The 17,840-nt window shown below is 42.7% G+C and overlaps 1 protein-coding gene across 10 annotated transcripts in view; it reads right to left on the reverse strand.

Moving 5' to 3' along the window:
• The window catches only part of SGMS1 (sphingomyelin synthase 1), a 324,458-nt gene that overhangs the window by 253,439 nt on the left and 53,179 nt on the right, over positions 1 to 17,840 (reverse strand). The window contains exon 2 of one of the 10 annotated variants that reach the window (XM_043926719.1): positions 16,372 to 16,444. The exons of 8 other annotated variants lie outside the window; for them this stretch is intronic. The gene's annotated coding sequence lies outside the window, so the exon portion shown is untranslated. Of the gene's footprint in view, positions 1 to 16,371; positions 16,445 to 17,840 lie in introns of those variants that run through there. One more of the 10 variants, XM_043926714.1, reaches the window with a different exon arrangement.

Consider the following 17,840-nt stretch of genomic DNA (forward strand, 5'->3'; position numbering starts at 1 on the left):
ACTGCACAGAAAAGAACCTAACAGAGGCTCCTGGTTGATAGAAATGGGTTGGTGGTCACATAAATGAGGATGACCTGGTTTATTAAATTCATTCACTCTCACCTAAAGAGGACTGATGTGGAAACAAGGCGAAGGAGAGCTACTCACTGCTTCTATTGAACCAGATGCACAAATCACAGCATTTGAGGCTGACTGAATTAAATAATAAAATAGGACTCTACTTCAGAATCAGAGGTATGTGTCCAAAATGTTTCAGGAGTAATAGGGCGATTTTTGAAAGTTCAGATCATACCACTAACTTAGTGAATATGCTTCCCTTTTAATAAAACAGGTAGATTCAAGTGTAGGAACATTTATCCTCCTAGTTGTATGCAAAAGAAATGACAAGTTCAAAATGCCAGCAACCAGCGAACAGTAAGTATTCCCAGGCTTATTCTCTCTGCAAGACTGTGGCTCAGTAAGTCTCTCTCCACCATCAGTTATCTCAGAAAGCATCACAACTTTTAAAACAAAACCACCACCAAAAGAGGATGAAGCAGGAAGTTCCACGGGAAATCATTCTGAAACTGACTGGAGTCAGCCTATGAAAACCAAATTTAAACTTCATATCCCATTAACTTGGATGGTGTGAGCTCCAATCTGGGCAGAGCTCAAGTTCATCTCTAACTCTTCTCCAAGAAAAGGAGAGACACAAAACTACAACAAGGCAGGTAGGTATTTTAGGACAATCTGGTTTTTGTTTGTTTGTTTTTCAGTTAAGCATGTCCACCCAATGCAAATAACAAATCACAGGCTGGTCTAGCTAGCTGAGGCACCTTCCTAATCACATCCATCTTCATCAGCTCCAACTTCTCTCCTGTCTGAACAGAGAAACCTGCCCACCAGTTTCTTTCTTTCTTTCTTTCTTTTTTTTCGGTCATGCCACATGGCATGCAGGATCTTAGTTCCCAGACCAGGGATTGAACCTGCACCCCTGCAATGGAAGCATAGTCTTAACCACTGGACCACCAGGGAAGTCCCAAGACAGCCTGATGTTTCAGTTGTTTAAGCTTATTGTTTGTAAGCAGAATGCCTAATCACTAATTCCACTTTTTTTCCTTCATATTATGGAAAAAAATCCTAGTATATGCAAAAATCTATGATGGCTAATGGTCCCTTAAGGGTCCCACATTTCTTCACTATTTCTCCAGACACCTGTTTCTAACAGCTTCCCAATGAAGCGACTGCAAGTTCTGACCCCTCTATCTAATCTGTGTAGGGCTGCCAAACTAATTATCCTAACGCAACACTCTGCTCAGCCCCCCTCCTGAACACAGAGGCAAATTCTCTTTGCTGTTGTTTGCAAGGCCGGACATCCAGCCCCACCTTACTTCCTACTGCTCTTCCTTCCTAACCCTCCAGTCCAGCCAGACTCCTATACTATCAACCCCTAAACAATGCTCTCCTTGACTTACAAGCATGCTGACCACTCTGAAACACTCCTCGACCTGGGAGGCCGTATTATTTACCACTCCTGTTAGCCACCTGCTCCTCTTACCCCTCTTCCTCAGCATCCTTTGGCAACTTTTACTTCTGCTCAATCCCAAAATGGACAGCCACCTCCCAGGGTCCTACCCCTTCCCCTTCTTCATTTAAGCAGTAGAAGTTTGTGAGTCAGAAATGGAGGTAGTGCTGTCTTACCCAGAAATTTCAAAATTATCTCTAGCCATGGCTCCTTGGAGAACTGATTCTAGGCTGGAGCAGGAAATACACAAGATGAGCCTAAAAGATGCTGTAGAGCCAGAAACATTGCTAAAATGCACATTTGTGCACTGTATACACATACATACACACACACACACAGAACAATGGGAGCCTGTCGAAGGGTACAGGAGCCAAATGAAAGACCTCACAGTGGCCAAAGCTACAGCAATTCTGAGCAACAAAATAAATAATGTAGTTTTGGACTAAAGCCCAAAACATAAACTAAATGGTCAGGGATCTCTGTTGATATAATTGAATGAATGAATGAGGGAGTTATGCAAGCCTGTGCAGAAGAATTCAAAATGATTTATGTAAATACTCCACCCTCAAGAAGGTGAAGTATAACTCCCTCCTCCTTATGTGTGGGCTGTACAAATTGATTTCTGTCCAAAGAATAGAGGATGGAAAGGTGGGCGAAAAGTAACTGTACAGCTGGGAAACTTGACAAGCATTATCTCAATCAAGGGATCAATGTCAGTATCAACAGTGGTAAGACATGCTGACACAATGTACTGTAGACACAATGAAAATGGATAACCCAGTCAAATCATGAAAAAGCATCAGACAAATCCCAAATGAGGGATGTTCTATGAAATAACCTGGAAAAAAAAATAGTATCCTCGAAACTATCAAGGTCATCAAAAATGAGTAATATCTGAAAACAACCATAATCTAACACTCTAGGAATTTAAGGAGATATGACAACTAGATGTAAGATGACACCCTGAATGGGATATTGAGACAGAACAGAGATATTATGTAAAAAATTAAAGAAATCTGAATAGAATGTGACTTTAGCATTAATATTGAATCATTAGTTAATGACAGATGTACCATACTAATATAAGATGCTAACAGCAGGGAAAACTGAGCAAGAGGAACATACAGGAACTCTCTGTATTGTCTTTGCAACTTTTCTCTAAATCTGAAACTAATCTAAAATTAAAAGTCTGCTTTGAAAGATTATCCTTGGCTCCTCCATCTTCCTTACTGTCGTCCAAAATGTCTCTTTCTGTTCTCTCCTCTCCCATTCCCTTGGTCATTACCCTCTCTAGTCTTTATTCCCCAATCCATCCCCCACACTGTTGTCAGAATAAGATTTCAAACACACAAATCTGAGGATAACGCCTTTCTGATCAAAGCCCTTCAATAGCCACCCCCCTTATCTATATCAGGAGCAGCATACCTTTTCTATATAGGCCCAGACAGTAAGAATTTTAAGCCGGGCAAGCCTACCCTACTCGGCCAATATAGCCTAAAGCAGCCATGCAAGATAGGTAAACCAACGGTTGTCTGTGTTCCGACAAAGACAGGCATAGGGCTGGATTTGGCCCACAGGGCATACATATATCTAGTGGGTCAAACCCTGGCCTGGTGAATCAAGTCTAAACCCTTAAACTAACATTCAAGGCATAATCCACAGAACCCCTGACCCTTCTCTCCAGATGAGCCCTCCTTCCTTTGGCTAAGTTCTTTGCTCCTACGTGGATACACTCCTACTTCTCCTCCAGTTAGATGAATTAGGGTCGCTTTTCTAGGAAGGGTCTTCAGATCATTCCACACAAGAAAAATTTCTGCTTTATCTGGACCCTTGTAACTCATCTGGCACAATATCAGTGAAAATATTAAAAATCATCACAGTATCATTCAGTGTTGTGTATTTGTTTAGGGTAGTTCTTTCAAATCAATTCCAAGTATGTTTAAGTTATTAAGTAACACAAAGCCAGTGAAGACATTCCCCCATGCCTTCCAAAGACTAGCAGGTAATAAATACTAGTTAGTACCTGCTTATTAGTACTATACTTCCTGAACTGTGTTACAAGTACATCATGACATGTTAATAGGTGTACCCTTAAAAGGAAGTGCTTTTAAATCAATTATGTCTAAGGAATTCTGGGTTCAACTAAGTTAAGCAACTTTCTCTGTCCTAGGAATTTTCAAAGCCTTCATTGTACATTGTGAATCTCCTTAAAGAGGGATATATTACACAATAACTCTCAAATCTGTTAGACCATGAAAGTTTTTTCACATTTTTAGCATCTGTGTCCTGCAGAACAGTTAGGGAATTATTGAAATTAAGCATACTCCTACAAGGTGGACTGAAAGTTCTAATTCTTTCTACGTGTCACCGTGGCAGGCTGAATAATGCAGGCCCCCCACCCAAAGATACCTATGTTCCAATCCCAAGAATCTTTTGATGTTACCTTACATGGTTAAAAAAAAAAAAAAAAAAAAAGACTTTGCAGATGTGATTAAGGTTCTTGAGATGGGAAAATTATCCGGATGGGCCCTAAATGCAAACAAAGGTATCCTTGTAAAAAAGAGGCAAAGGGTGATCGGACACTAGACAGAAGAAAAGGCAACGTGACCAGAAGGCAGAGACCAGAGGACGGAGGCCACAAGCCAGGAAGTGTCAGCAGCCACCAGCAGCTGGAAGAGCCAAGGGGTTGCCTGTCTCCTGGGGCCTCCAGGGGGAACACAGCCCTGCCAACACCTTGAGGTCAGCCCAGGGAAACTAATTTTGGATTTTTAGCCTCCAGAACTGGAAGAAAATAAATGTGTGTTGTTTAAGTCACCAAGTTTGTGGTAATTCATTACAACAGCCATAGAAAAGTTTATGTAAAAGGTCAAAAAAAAAAAAAAAGAAAGAAAAGTAATACAGCCACAACACCCATCGTGATGCTGTGCTGTTTGCTGAGGTTAAACATTCCTAAGTGAAGTCAAACTAGCCCTGACCACAATCAGGTCACAGTTAGCCTTGGCTAGTGAGGTTTCCAGGCTTTCCTGGTGGCTCAGTGGTAAAGAATCTACCTGTCAATGCAGGCGACATGGGTTAGATCTCTGGGTCTGGAAGATCACCTAGATGGAGAAAGAAATGACAGCCCACTGCAGTATTCTTGCCTGGAAAAGTCCACGGACAGAGGAACCTGGCAGGCTATAGTCCATGGGGACTGCAAAAGAGTCAGACATGACTTAGCAACTAAACAATGACAAAGTGAGGTGTCATCATCCATTTAAGGGATGATGCCAGTGGTCAGGAATCTGGACCTGGGTTAAACCACCTCAGTTCAAATGCCAGCTCTAACATTTACCAGTTAATTATATGACCTCGGTCAAGGCGTTTATCCTCTTTGTAACTCAGCTGTCTCATCTGTAAAATGGGACTATCTTCACAGAGTTGCTCTGTGGATTAGATAAGATTATGTATAAAAAGCACTTAATTTTCTGACATGCAATACTCAATAAATGAAAATCACTATTATTACATTACAGTAGTATTGCAACTTAGAGGCCAAAAAAATCTACTTTCATCTCCAAGCTAAATGTCATATTCTTTTATTTTCAGTTTGGCAAACTAAATATCTTTACCCAATTTCTAACTTAGGACATTTAAAATGACCTCAGCAAGGTAAGGCAAGTGGAAAAGTTCATGCTTGCCTCTCTGAATCATGGCTTTTAATATGCGACTTGATAAATTATGACAGCTAATAGCTCTAAGACAGGCGCTTAGTGTCATGCATTAAAATCATGTCGTTCATTAAAAGGCCTACAGCTATTTCCCTTGTAGGGGCTATCTATATTAGTTAGTTCAAAGAGCCAGCAAAGACGTATTTTCTTAATTATTAAGCTGCATGCTCCATTTGCTAGTCTTTTTCTTAATGTGTGGTTATGCTTACATTAACAGTAACAGATTGAACGATTCTGATAGGCCCCAATACAGGTCTGTCACAAGGCCCTTGAAAACAGCAAAGAGATAAGGGTCGTGGCGTAATGTAGAAAAGCCTCCCAGCATGTCTTCCACCTCCTGGTCTCACCCCATCTACCACTATTCTCTGCAGACAAACTAGGCACCACTTGCTGTCACATTACAGTGAGACCAGCCTACATGAGTGAATTAGGAGTTACCATACAACGTACCTGATCATAAATATTGGCTCACCATTGATTACAGGTGCTTGAGACACAGACCTTCAACTCCTCAAGCCTTTAAGAGACTTCTATGAAAATGCAGGAATCCTTAGCAAAATTAGTATTTTAATACTAGTTCCGTACTTTGGTACTCATTAGAGTAAAAGAGTCAAAGTAGGGCTGTAGGAAGAAACTAGGCATTTTCTGAAAAAAGATATAGAAAAAAAATCATACCACCTTCACTCTCCTTTTGGGTGTCACAATCAAGAATTCTTAAAAAAATTATAGTTCAAGCAACCTCATCTATAAATTTCCTAGAATTCTGGTGAAGCAGGATGGGCCGTGATGACTTGAATTTGCGTGAGAAACCAACAGATATAATAAGAAAAATAATCAAGATCTCCTTAAGACACAGGAACTAAGAACATCCAACAAAGGTGGAAAAGGGCCTCCTCAACTTCTGGGGGCTGTTGCAGGTAGACAAGGCACCCACTGATAGAGCACAAGAAACAGACCACAGATGAACAGACAACTGCCTGGTCACATGGGAAAAGGACGAAAAAAAGAGTGTCATCAACACAACCAACAAATTTCACACCCCCACCACATCCCTAAATGCCAGTTCACAGTGGCCTGCCCCATAAGTGACAAAGGAGACAGCCGAGCTGGGGTCAGCTCTAGGGACTAGGCTTGGAAGAACTAAAGGATCTTGAGTCACCCCTGGGATCTGCAGGGAGAGACAGGGACTTAGCGAGAAGCACAGAGAGTAGGGGTCTCAGAGCACAGCCAGTGGGAGTTCAGAATATCTACCTTGATTTCTACACCCGCACAGGCCATCCCCTCACAACTGAGGAGCTGCAGAGCACCAGTCACACTAATGAGTTATGGCAGGACTGGGGCTGTGGGGAGAAAATGAAAATAAGTCACAGCTCTGACCACATTCAAGACAGAGAGATAGCATCACCCGCTTGGCGGTGACAAACAGATGCACAGCATACGTGTACATGTCAGTAAACACACACGACCAAGCTGTCCTGGTCTGTCGATCAGGGACCACCAAAACCTCAGTGAGGTCTGCTAGTTCGAAAAGTTAGCTTCAACTACTGAAAAGGTTAAAAGAGGTTTTTAAGAAGCACTTCCTTTATTTTAAAATTTTAAAACAGAGATCGCAAACCCAAACGCCAGTGGAGTCAGGCATGGAGAGCAAACGGCTGCAGCTGGCAGGCATGAGGGGCCAGACGGAACCTCCAAGGGGGCAGTCACTACTCAGCCCAAGGCCGCTGCGGCCGTGGGAGTGGGGATGCGGGGGTCCCCAAAGATGGCTCCAGGCTGTCGCCAGCACAGGCCATCGAAACAGTCACAGAACCACTGACTGCTTGCTTTCCTTTTAAGACTATAATAGTCATATGAGTGAATAAAATATGGTTTCAAGGAATATAAACGAAGTGAAAATCCTTGCCCTTGACTCCCCCAATTGCTAATAGATTAGATCACTATGTATGCTTCTTATTCTAGACACACAAAATGTTCTACAAGTTGCTTCACTTAACAATATGTCATGGACAGTCGTCCACATCAGTACATGCAGATCTACTGCATTCTTCTTACCATAACTATAGTTAGAATACAGAATTTCCACGCTAGAAGATGACTGCAGAGTCTCTAGGCTGATCCCTTCCCTTCTGTGATGTCCCCAGAGGTCCCCAGAGGTCCCCAGGTCCTTCAACCACACAGGAAAGAAGCAGAGCCCCCCAACACAGGGTGACGTCAGCAGTGTCACCAGCATCACATCATCATCTCAGCTTTTCAGAAGAGCAGAGCTTCCAATATGGGAGATGAAGAGCAAAAAGAGAGCTAAAGTATCTAAAAACAAGGTAATGAACTGTAATCAGTGAAGAACCTCACAGCCATCAACTTGGCTTTTTTTTAAATTATTAATAGCAAATATCTGGAATTACTCTAAATTCACCCAAGTTACTTAGAATTCCCTTAGCAGTCAGGTTCTATCTATTTCCAAAACACACATGAAGTGGAATCAACTGACATTTTCATGAAATTCACCATCTTCCTGATCCAGGCCTTAAAGAAACAGGGCAAGGCCTGGCCTCCATGTAAGCTGTTTACTCCAGCCATCCATAAGATGCCAATTCCTGGACCTCAGGGGTAAATCCAGAGGGGAACTAGTAGAATAAAGGATGTAGTTGAGGCCTTTGCCTCAGAGGCCATTCTTATAAAAGGAAATAGTCTTAAAAGAAAGAACTCTAAACTTCCTATTTGAAACATTAATTCTGTTACTAACTCAAGATACCAAAAAGCTAATTAAGTTTCAGACCTTCAGAAATTCCAGTTTAGCTCCCGGATATAGAAAAACCTTTCTGTCTAAACTTATAAATTCCCTGGAGGCCCAAACCTCCTGGCATGGCTAGCTTTCAAAACATTTTAGGAAACTTGACCTCAAATTAAAATCAGCATTTCAGCAAGGGTTACTTACAGTCTTTGAGAAACTGTATTTCAGATAAACACAAATTGCAGAAATAAGTTATTCCTTATCCTATTAATACAATTTGCTTTATAAAAGAAATGCTTAGGGGTTTTTTCTGGTATACTTTATTGCCAAGCTAGCAACAGGGAATATTCCACATGGCTCCCTTTGCCCTCTCTTCCATTGCCAAGTGGAATCCACCACCCTAGCCACCCTGTCTCCTGACTCTCTTCTCCTCTCCAGGCCCTCGGTTTAGGCTATCACCAAATTTCACGGTGACCACAATAAGAGCCTCCTCGCTCGTCTCTGTCACCAATCCCATTTGTTCCCTACAAGACTGCCAAGAATCCCTTTCTCTCATTCAACAGATATTTACAGAGCCCCTCGTATGTGACAGACACTGCTTCAGACACAAGGATGGAGCAGGCACACCAGCAATCTTTGCCCCTCAGGAACATCCCAGAGTGGTATCAGACAAGTGATCAGTGCCATGGAGAAAAAGAAGGCGGGGAGGTGACAAGAAGTGCGTGGGGGGAGATGGGGGGCGGGGGGCTGGGTTACTTTATTTACATGGTCAGCAAATGTGAGCCTGTCCTGATGGAAGGGGAGAGGACCGACAGGTCAGGGAAAGAGTATTCCAGAGGGACAGGAGCACGAGCCTGTGCATCTGAGGCCAGCAGAGGCCAGGGTGGCTGGACCACAGCGAGCAGGGCGAGACTCCTAAGAGGTGCGATCAGAGAGGATCAGAGCCCACACTGCGTGGGCTCACGGTGACCACCACGAGGGCCTTTGGAGTGAAATGGGAACGATGCTTTCTTGCAGCAATTCCTATCTGGGATTTCTTGGAAAATGTACAGTTCTTCCAAATCTTGAGAAAAATAAGCTGAGAAATAGGAGGAAAGCATCATAAATCTCCCGCTTGTTCAGCCATCAACCTAGAATCCAAGGACATCAAATCCAAAGGAGTAGCAGAGATGCTGACGTGCAGAGGTGAAGGTGAAGGCCAGCATTTTCCAGAACTGGGCCAGGAGCACGGAGAAGTGAAGCTGCCGCTGTCCAGCCACCCGGTCTTGCTTATAGCTGTTACCCTGTTCTTAACGTGTGTTCTCGGTCCTGTCTGCTGCCAATGCTGAGTCGGTCTCACAGAGTCAATGTTAATAAGCTACACATAGTATGCCATCTACAAATCCTGGTTCTATACAGTGCTGCGAATCTTGCTGGAAGACCCAAATGTTAACATCATTTAGATATTATCGGATCATGTTCAGAAACATTTTTTAGTATCTGAATATTAAAAATAGGGTACTTTTTTTGTAAATGTACTAAACTTACTTCTTATTTATTCAATATTTTTTAGATAGCCATAATAATGAGTAAAGAGCAATAAGAACACACTGGAAGTACTTTAAGAGAGGCTAAGCAAATTAACTAGCTTGTTGCTAGATATGCTTTAAACATCATAAACTTTTTAATAAAACAAGGAGATGTTTAAGAGGAAAATGTGCTTACCAGAAGAAATGCAAAGAAAAGATGCAACTGTTGTAGAAATCAGACTCCTTAATTTAAAAATGTAAACTAGCAAAAATAATAATAACAAGATTTCAACAGCAAAACCAAAGCAAGGCAACCAGGAAAATAATTTTATTGTTTGAGAAGGAAATGGCTTTATATGAACTTATGGAACCCAAATCTTTTATAAAAAGCAATGGGTATGCCTGTCCATTGCTCCAGAGACACTATCCATTTCAAGGCTATTCTCTGTACAAACAAGGGAAATCATTGCCTCCACAGACAAGAGAAACCCATGGGGACATTCTTCCCAGCTGTAGGCAGGTGGACAACAGGAAAAGACAGAGGGAGAATATGGGAGTTCGTAAGATTAAAGGTTACAGAGGGAACTAACATAGACATATTCAATGACAGAAACTATTCCTGCCACTTAACATATATGTATTTATATAATCCTCACAGTCACTCAAAGAGATAAATGCTATTATTAAACCTACCCCCATCTTGTAAGAAGAAACTGAGGCACAGAGAAACGAAGCTAGTTTTCACACAGCTACTAAGCGGTGATGTATGTGTGAAAGTCACTCAGTCGTGTCCAACTCTTTGCAACCCCATGGACTATAGCCTACCAGACTCCTCTGTCCATGGGATTCTCCAGGCAAGAATACTGGAGTGGGTTGCCATTCCCTTCTCCAGGGGATCTTCCCGACCCAGGAACTGAACCCACGTCTCCTGTGTCTCTGCATTGCAGGCAGATTCTTTACCATCTGAACCACCAGGGAAAAGCCAGACACAAACATGGATTCTGGCTCCAGGTCCATCCTACTAACCACAATCCATGCTACTTCAACTGGACCCTATGATTTCAGAGTACGATTGGCAAGTTTTGCATGCTAATGGTTCAATGAACTCTCATTAACACCATCATCATCACCATCATTATCAATGCTTACCTGTCTATTTTTTTAATTATGAGAACATTTTACCTAAAGGTACCACAAGCTTTATCCCCATGTGCTGAATCTAATTCCCCAGACTGGAAGCTTCCCCATTCTTGCCATAAAAAATAAACAAGTCACTCCTGGCTGCTTAAATTTCATGCCTGAAATATCCCAGACAAGCAACTTGGAATGAGCCAAAACCCCAGGATGAAAAATGGCAGCTGGCATCTTTTGATTCACTGGAGAACTGGATGCTGTCAGTATTCCAGGATATGACATTTCGAGGCCTTGGACCTAACGGTTACTGCTTTAGTATGTGTAAATATGCATTGGTCTAGAAGCTATTGAGCGCAGCCCCACAACGATCCACTGAGACAACAGCAGGAAAAGAGAAATCTGACCTAAAGCAGACCACAAAAGCTAAGGGAAACTGGCAAACATGCCACAGAGTACACACCACATACCAAAGACCTGTTACTAAAACTACAAGGCTTGGACAAAGAAGACTCCTAATTGTTGCTTTATTTACCACAGTCTTTTACCTCCACTTACTGTTGCTTCTTTAAGCAACAACAGTGTCCCGTCCACTGACTGTATACCCACGAAGCCCACTCCCATCCAGCTGCCAGAGGTGTGCCCAGATCTCTCCTTCCACGTCATCTGCAATCACTCATATTCCGCGTCTGCTGCCACATCTGTTCTGCCGTCCACAAAGGCAGTCGCACACAATAAATACACAGACTGCTTTGGGAGTGAAAGTGGAAAAGAGAAAGGATTAAATATAGTTATCTTGGCCTAATGTCTGAATATGGGAGATCTGTCTATCAGACATATTCTAGATTTAAACCCATTTAACTGCTAAGGAAACCGAGTCCCAGAAAAGTTAAGTAACTTGTCCATGGTTGTAAAGGTCTATCTGTCTATTATCAGCAGTTTCAGCAGGCTGATCCTGCCCAAAGGACACAGGAAATATTTTCACCAGCAGAGGAGAATAAAGCTTCTTATACAGCAAGCTTTGGGGAGACACCCACAGCATGGAAGGGGCACTTAGGAGTCACACAGGGGATAAGATTATATTCAATGTATGTCCCATCACTTAGAAACTCCTAAAAACAAAATCTGCTCTCTCCAATGTAAAACTATAAGGAACTTCAAGTCGGCTACGGAAGCTGGAGGAAGCATCTGACATCTCTTGCTTAAATACAGGAAAGTTTGTTAAGACAGAAGAAAGGAAATAGGCAGCTATAAATAGCTCAGCAAGAAAGTGATTCTTAATGGGAACTTTCATAATTTTTCCTTCAATTTACTGTAGATACATACATTCATACATATACATTTGTATGGAAGTGTGTGTACACTGTTTTATATTTTTCCTTCTTGATTCTAGCAATACAACTACCAAGTCTTAATGCCAGGCACTGAGAAAACAAGGAAAGAATATTAACAACAACAAACAAAGAATATTAACAATGACAAGTATAAATCAAATCAATGGAGTGTGAGAGGCCCTCTCTACAAATTTCTGGTGGCCCAATCCTTTCAGCAAAAGATCTGACAACAACCATAAAAGGCTTATACTCCAGATGACCAACAAGCACATGAAAAGATGCTTAATATCATTCATTATTACAGAAATGCAACTCAACACTACAATGAAATAACACTGCACACCAGTCAGAACAGCCGTCATTTAAAAATGTATAAACAATAAATGCTGGAGAGCATGTGGGAAAAAGGGAACCTTCCTACACTGTTGGTAGGAATGTAAACTGGTGCAGCCACCATGGAGAACAGTATAGATGTCCCTTAAGCAACTAAAATCAAAGCTACCTCATGATCCTGCAATCCCAATCCTGGGCATGTATCTGGAAAAAAAACTCTAATTTGAAAAGACACGTGCACCCCAATATTCATGTAGTACTATTTACAATAGCCAAGACATTCACTGACAGATAAATGGATAAAGAAGATATGGTATATATGTATACAATGGAATACTATTCAGTCTTAAAAAAAGAATGAAACAATGCCATTTGCAGCAACATGGATAGACCTAGAGATTATTAATCTAACTGAAGTAAGTCAGACAGAGGACAAATATCATATGATCTCTACACTTTTATGTGGAGTCTAAAAAAATGATACAAATGAACTTATTTACAAAACAGAAAGAGACTCACAGACTTGGGAGAGCAAGCTTGCGTTGACCAAAAGGGGATAACAGTGGCGGGGGCGGGGGGGCAGTTGCCGAGGGGCAGAGAAGGAGGGAGATTAAAAGTTGGGGATTGATGTGTGCACACTGCTATATATAAAATAGATAAGCAGCAAGAATTTGCTATGTAGCACAGAGAACTGTATTGGATATCTAGTAATAACCTATAGTGGAAAAGAATCTGAAGAAGAATATATTTATAGCGGAATCATTTTTGTGGTACACCTAAAACTAGCCCAGTGTTGTAAATTAGCTCATGTCAAATTTTTTAATGGTAAAAAAATAAAAATACTTTAAAAAAAAAAGGCATCATATTCTCTGACCCAGTATTCCTATTCCCTTTGCATGTCATATTCATGAATTTCCTCCCATTCTTCATATCCTGTTTCTACCCAGCTGTGATCAGAGTTCACATATAGTTTCTGCATCCAGCTATACAGTTTTCCTAACAGCAATTTTCAAAGACTGCATTACTTAGTAAGGGACCACAATCATTGGGATGGAAGAGACCTGCTGTGTCTTTTTGTGTTGTAATCATGCCTTGTTATTCAAGAACAGTCTCTGAGCTAAGCAGCCTGTCACCCAATTTAGTGCTTACACAGGGCAGATAAAAACTTTTAAATCATAGTTTAAGAACCAGTAAACTAGAACAGTCAATAGGCACAAAAGAAGACTTGGAGCAAAAAAGGCCTAGTTTCTGAAATATGAAATAAGGATATGACCTCAGGCAAATCAATATTTCTCTGGGTCTGTTTTTCCATCTGTGATACAGCCTGTGAGTGTTCACTGTGCAGTGGATACTGGTCAAGCATTCTGCATACCTCGGCTCACTGGAAGCCCATCACAACAACACGAAGAGAGGGTATCATCAACCCCATTTAACAGCTGAGGAAACAGAGGCATGAACTTACAAAGTTTGTATCAACTGGCAGAGCCAGGACAGAGCACAGGCCATCTGCAGCCAGATCTTGCTGCTAGATCAGAGGATTTCTGGGGTTCCTTAAAGCTCAGACCCTCTATGATTCTGACAGTCGAGTGCTTCGTTGGTCACATTCATGCCAGTTTTTTGTAGTTGTTCAACGCTGGTCACAAGTAACTAATCTTTTATCTTCAAACACTGTGAGATTTAAAGCAGCTACCAAGACACTGACTTCAAACTCTGACTTTAATGAAAGGTCAACCTAAAACAAACTAGAAATCCATATGGTGCTTCAAATGCTTCTTGAAGATTCAGCTCTCCATTGATGTCAGAAGAACTGAGTTATTAACTAACTTGAAAAGCAGAAGGATGCAAGACAGAGAAACATTTGCTTCTGGAATAAGTGAAACTGGAAATAAAACCACAGACAGTTTCCAGGCTCAAAAGCTGGTTTCCGCTCAATAGTATTTCAGATGGGCCTCCCCCACCCCGCTACTGAGGACTCCAGAAGTCTGCCCATCCTCCACGACTAGGCAAAACAAGAAAGGAGGGACTGCAGCGACATCTCCAAGCCATCAGAGACCATATCCTCCTCTGGGATCAGAAAAGCCCACCCGAGTTCACATGCATTTCTTCTTTTCAGACCAACAAAGTAGTCTGAGGACCACCCTTTCTTTTCTTTCTTTTCTCAAGTTCCAATCTCTCCTCAGTTCAACTCACCTTACCCAAATAAATGAATGAAATGACCACTTTCTAGATCAGAGATCCTAGGAACTCAGCTGTGCACAAAAGTCCAGGTGTCTGATTAAAAGGCAGACTCCCAGCCTCTATACCAGTAGACTATGGTTTGGTGGACCTGCTTTGGGGCTCAAGAATGCACATTTCCCCTAACACTCCCTGTATGCATGCCTCACACACACAAACACGCCCCTGTCCTCCTCCACCATGTACACAGGTAGAAAACCACACTTTGAAAAACAATGCTACAGAGAATGCAAGAACAAAGTTACATCTCTTTAATTTTTTTCAATTGAGGTGACATTGGTTTATTACACTATGTAAGTTTCATGTATACATTATATTTCGACTTCTGTACAAACAACAGCGTGCTCACCACCAGAAGTTTAGTTTCCATCCGTCACCTTACAGTTGACCCCCTTTATCCATTTGACCCACCCACCCCACCCCCATCAAACCCCTTCCCCTCTGGTAATTATTGCTCAAAGTCACATCTCTTTTAAATCATAGCCTAAACCTTGTGCCCATACTGTTGACGAACAGAAGGGTTTTCTCTGGTTTCCCCTTGCCCTGTGCATCTGCCCGTGATTCCCAAATCCACCTTCAAAACACACTTCCCTCCCCTGATCTGAGCACTGCTGTGGCCCTCACTGGGTGAGCTCTAGTCCGTGCTGTCAAAAAACAACAACAAAAAAAAAAAACCAGCAACAGAGCTCCTGGCAGCCTCACCAAATCATTCCTAGCACTGAGCGACCACCTTGAGAACGTCAGAGCAGTAGCTTCACTCAGGAACTATATAAGTGGATGCCAAGTTCCTATCGAGCACTCTGGGGCACCCACAAATGTGTGGTGGGATACAGTGGACCACCTGGGCCTGATGACTAGCCCCTGATGATCACTGCTTCTGAACCCAACATTCTCTGGCCTGATGAGAGCCTGGATTTTCCACACTCACAGACCGTGCCCACAGGAAGGGCATCCTGTATACATGGGCCAAGCAGTCTTGTGACTATTGGGACAAAATCATGCCAAGAGGCTGGTAATTCAACTAGAGGAATATATTACACCACAGTTAAAATGAACCTGGCTAAAATACCACGATACAGAAAACCGTGTTAAATTCTCTTATATAAGAAACTCTTTTCATGGAACTCGTCTACCATGCAATCAGTCCCTTAGTGACTGGGGTTCAAGTTACAGGAATCCACAGGTGCAGGGTTTCTGATTACACTTGTGCATCCCTTGGAACAAAGGTACCGACAATCTACCTCCCCATGCCAGAAGCGCACGGATGACCGCTCCCAGACCCGGCACCTCACCAGGGGAAGTGTTACAGGGGCTGGAGAGGCTCAGACTGAAAAAAAGGCAGGCACCACTCAGGGCCTTGGGCCACATCAGGCCTCCAGCCAAGCACAATAACCTGTGTCCTACGTGACATTAAAGCACAAAAGGAACGCGACACCCTGGCACCCAAAGACATTCCAGACCGCTTACAGCCACCTGGAGTCCCATAGTAGAGCCCTGGCTCTCCCGAGTCCCCCGACGGGACACAGTTAGAGACGTGAAGAGGGAGACGGCCTGGCGAAGTGTGCAATAGCAAACCCAGGCCGCAAGGAAGTGACTAGGACAAGGAAGCCACCCTGTGGGAAGGGACAGGGTCCTGATTGGGAAGAGCACAGGAGAGCTTCTAAGATGGTCTGGGTGATGATAACGTGTTCACATTATAAACATCTTTGTTTTATGTACTTTGATGAAAGTGTCCAGCTTTTTTAAAAGGCACCTGAGATATAAAACTATACAAGAAGACCAGGCTCCAGCTCTTGGGATCGCACATCCCTAACAGACACCTGGCTGATCAAACTGAGAGAGCATGTGACAAGCAGAACTATCAACAATGTTCCCCGTGGTGGCCACATACCTAGGAGCAGTGTCCGTTGTCTACAAGGTTCTCCAAACTCCACAGCTCAAATGTAGGGCTGGCCAGCGTGGCACTTTATGAGCAGAAGAGAACATAAGAAGATGGGAATTACCGAATTACCCACAGTTAACGGATTACAATAAACCAGTGTTTTATCCACTGCGGGGGGCGGGGGGGAGTCATAGAGAACAGAGAATGAGACAAGGGCAGATAAGCAGATTTGAAAAGGCTAGTTCAGGTAGGACACACCCTGAGTGCTCTCACTGGTCTTGTGCCCTGGCTTGTCCTTGGCTGGCTGGCCTATCTCCTGGCACCCACTCTCTTTACCCCCATGTCATGAGTCATGGGAGCACTGGGGACGGGTGAGCATAAATGATTTTCTTCTTTTATGAGATGGACTTCTAACATTTTTTTACCCTCCAAAGTTTTCCCTTTGTCAGATTTTTATGAACTAAGCAAGGTGTTTATATATTGTTCCATACCCTTTTCTTGTCCCTAAAGTACGTACTGAAGGGCAGAAATGGTCCTTCTCAATTCAGTAGGATATCTCTGGACTTTGCACAGTATTTGGGATCCCTTCCACGCAGGCATTTTTATACAGAACCAGGCATCTGGTCCCATCACTTCATGGCAGATAGATGGGGAAACAGTGGAAACAGTGACTGACTTTATTTTGCTGGGCTCCAAAATCACTGCAGATGGTGATTGCAGCCATGAAATTAAAAGACACTTACTCCTTGGAAGGAAAGTTATGACCAACCTAGACAGTGTATTAAAAAGCAGAGACATTACTTTGTCAACAAAGGTCCGTCTAGTCAAGGCTATGGTTTTTCCAGTGGTCATGTATGGGTGTAAGAGTTGGACTACAAAGAAAGCTGAGCACTGAAGAATTGATACTTTTGAACTGTGATGTTAGAGAAGACTTTTGAGAGTCCCTTGGACGGCAAGGAGATCCAACCAGTCCATCCTAGAGGAGATCAATCCTGGGTATTCATTGGAAGGACTGATGCTGAAGCTGAAACTCCAATAATTTGGCCACCTGATGCAAAGAGCTGACTCATGAGAAAAGACCTTGATGCTGGGAAAGATTAAGGGCAGGAGGGGAAGGGGATGACAGAGGATGAGATGGTTGGATACCATCATCAACTCAATGGACATGGGTTTGGGTGGACTCCGGGAGTTGGTGATGGACAGGGAGGCCTGGCGTGCTGTGGTTCATGGGGTCGCAAAGAGTTGGACATGACTGAGTGACTGAACTAAACAGAACTGATGTGTCCAAAAGCATCTATACCAACACTGGGGAACTTCCTACTGCTGCAAAGCAGATTACATTGTAATCTATGTCAAGGCAGCAGCACTGACTTCTACCACATTGTGTTAGAACAGAAAGTACCAGCACATTTCAGCCTGGAGACTGGGGAAGGATTCTTAAATGCTGCCATTGGTGTTACAGGAAAGATACATCTGGA

This window comes from Cervus elaphus, chromosome 15 (assembly GCF_910594005.1).
Source record: "Cervus elaphus chromosome 15, mCerEla1.1, whole genome shotgun sequence".
Classification (NCBI taxonomy): Eukaryota; Metazoa; Chordata; class Mammalia; order Artiodactyla; family Cervidae; genus Cervus; species Cervus elaphus.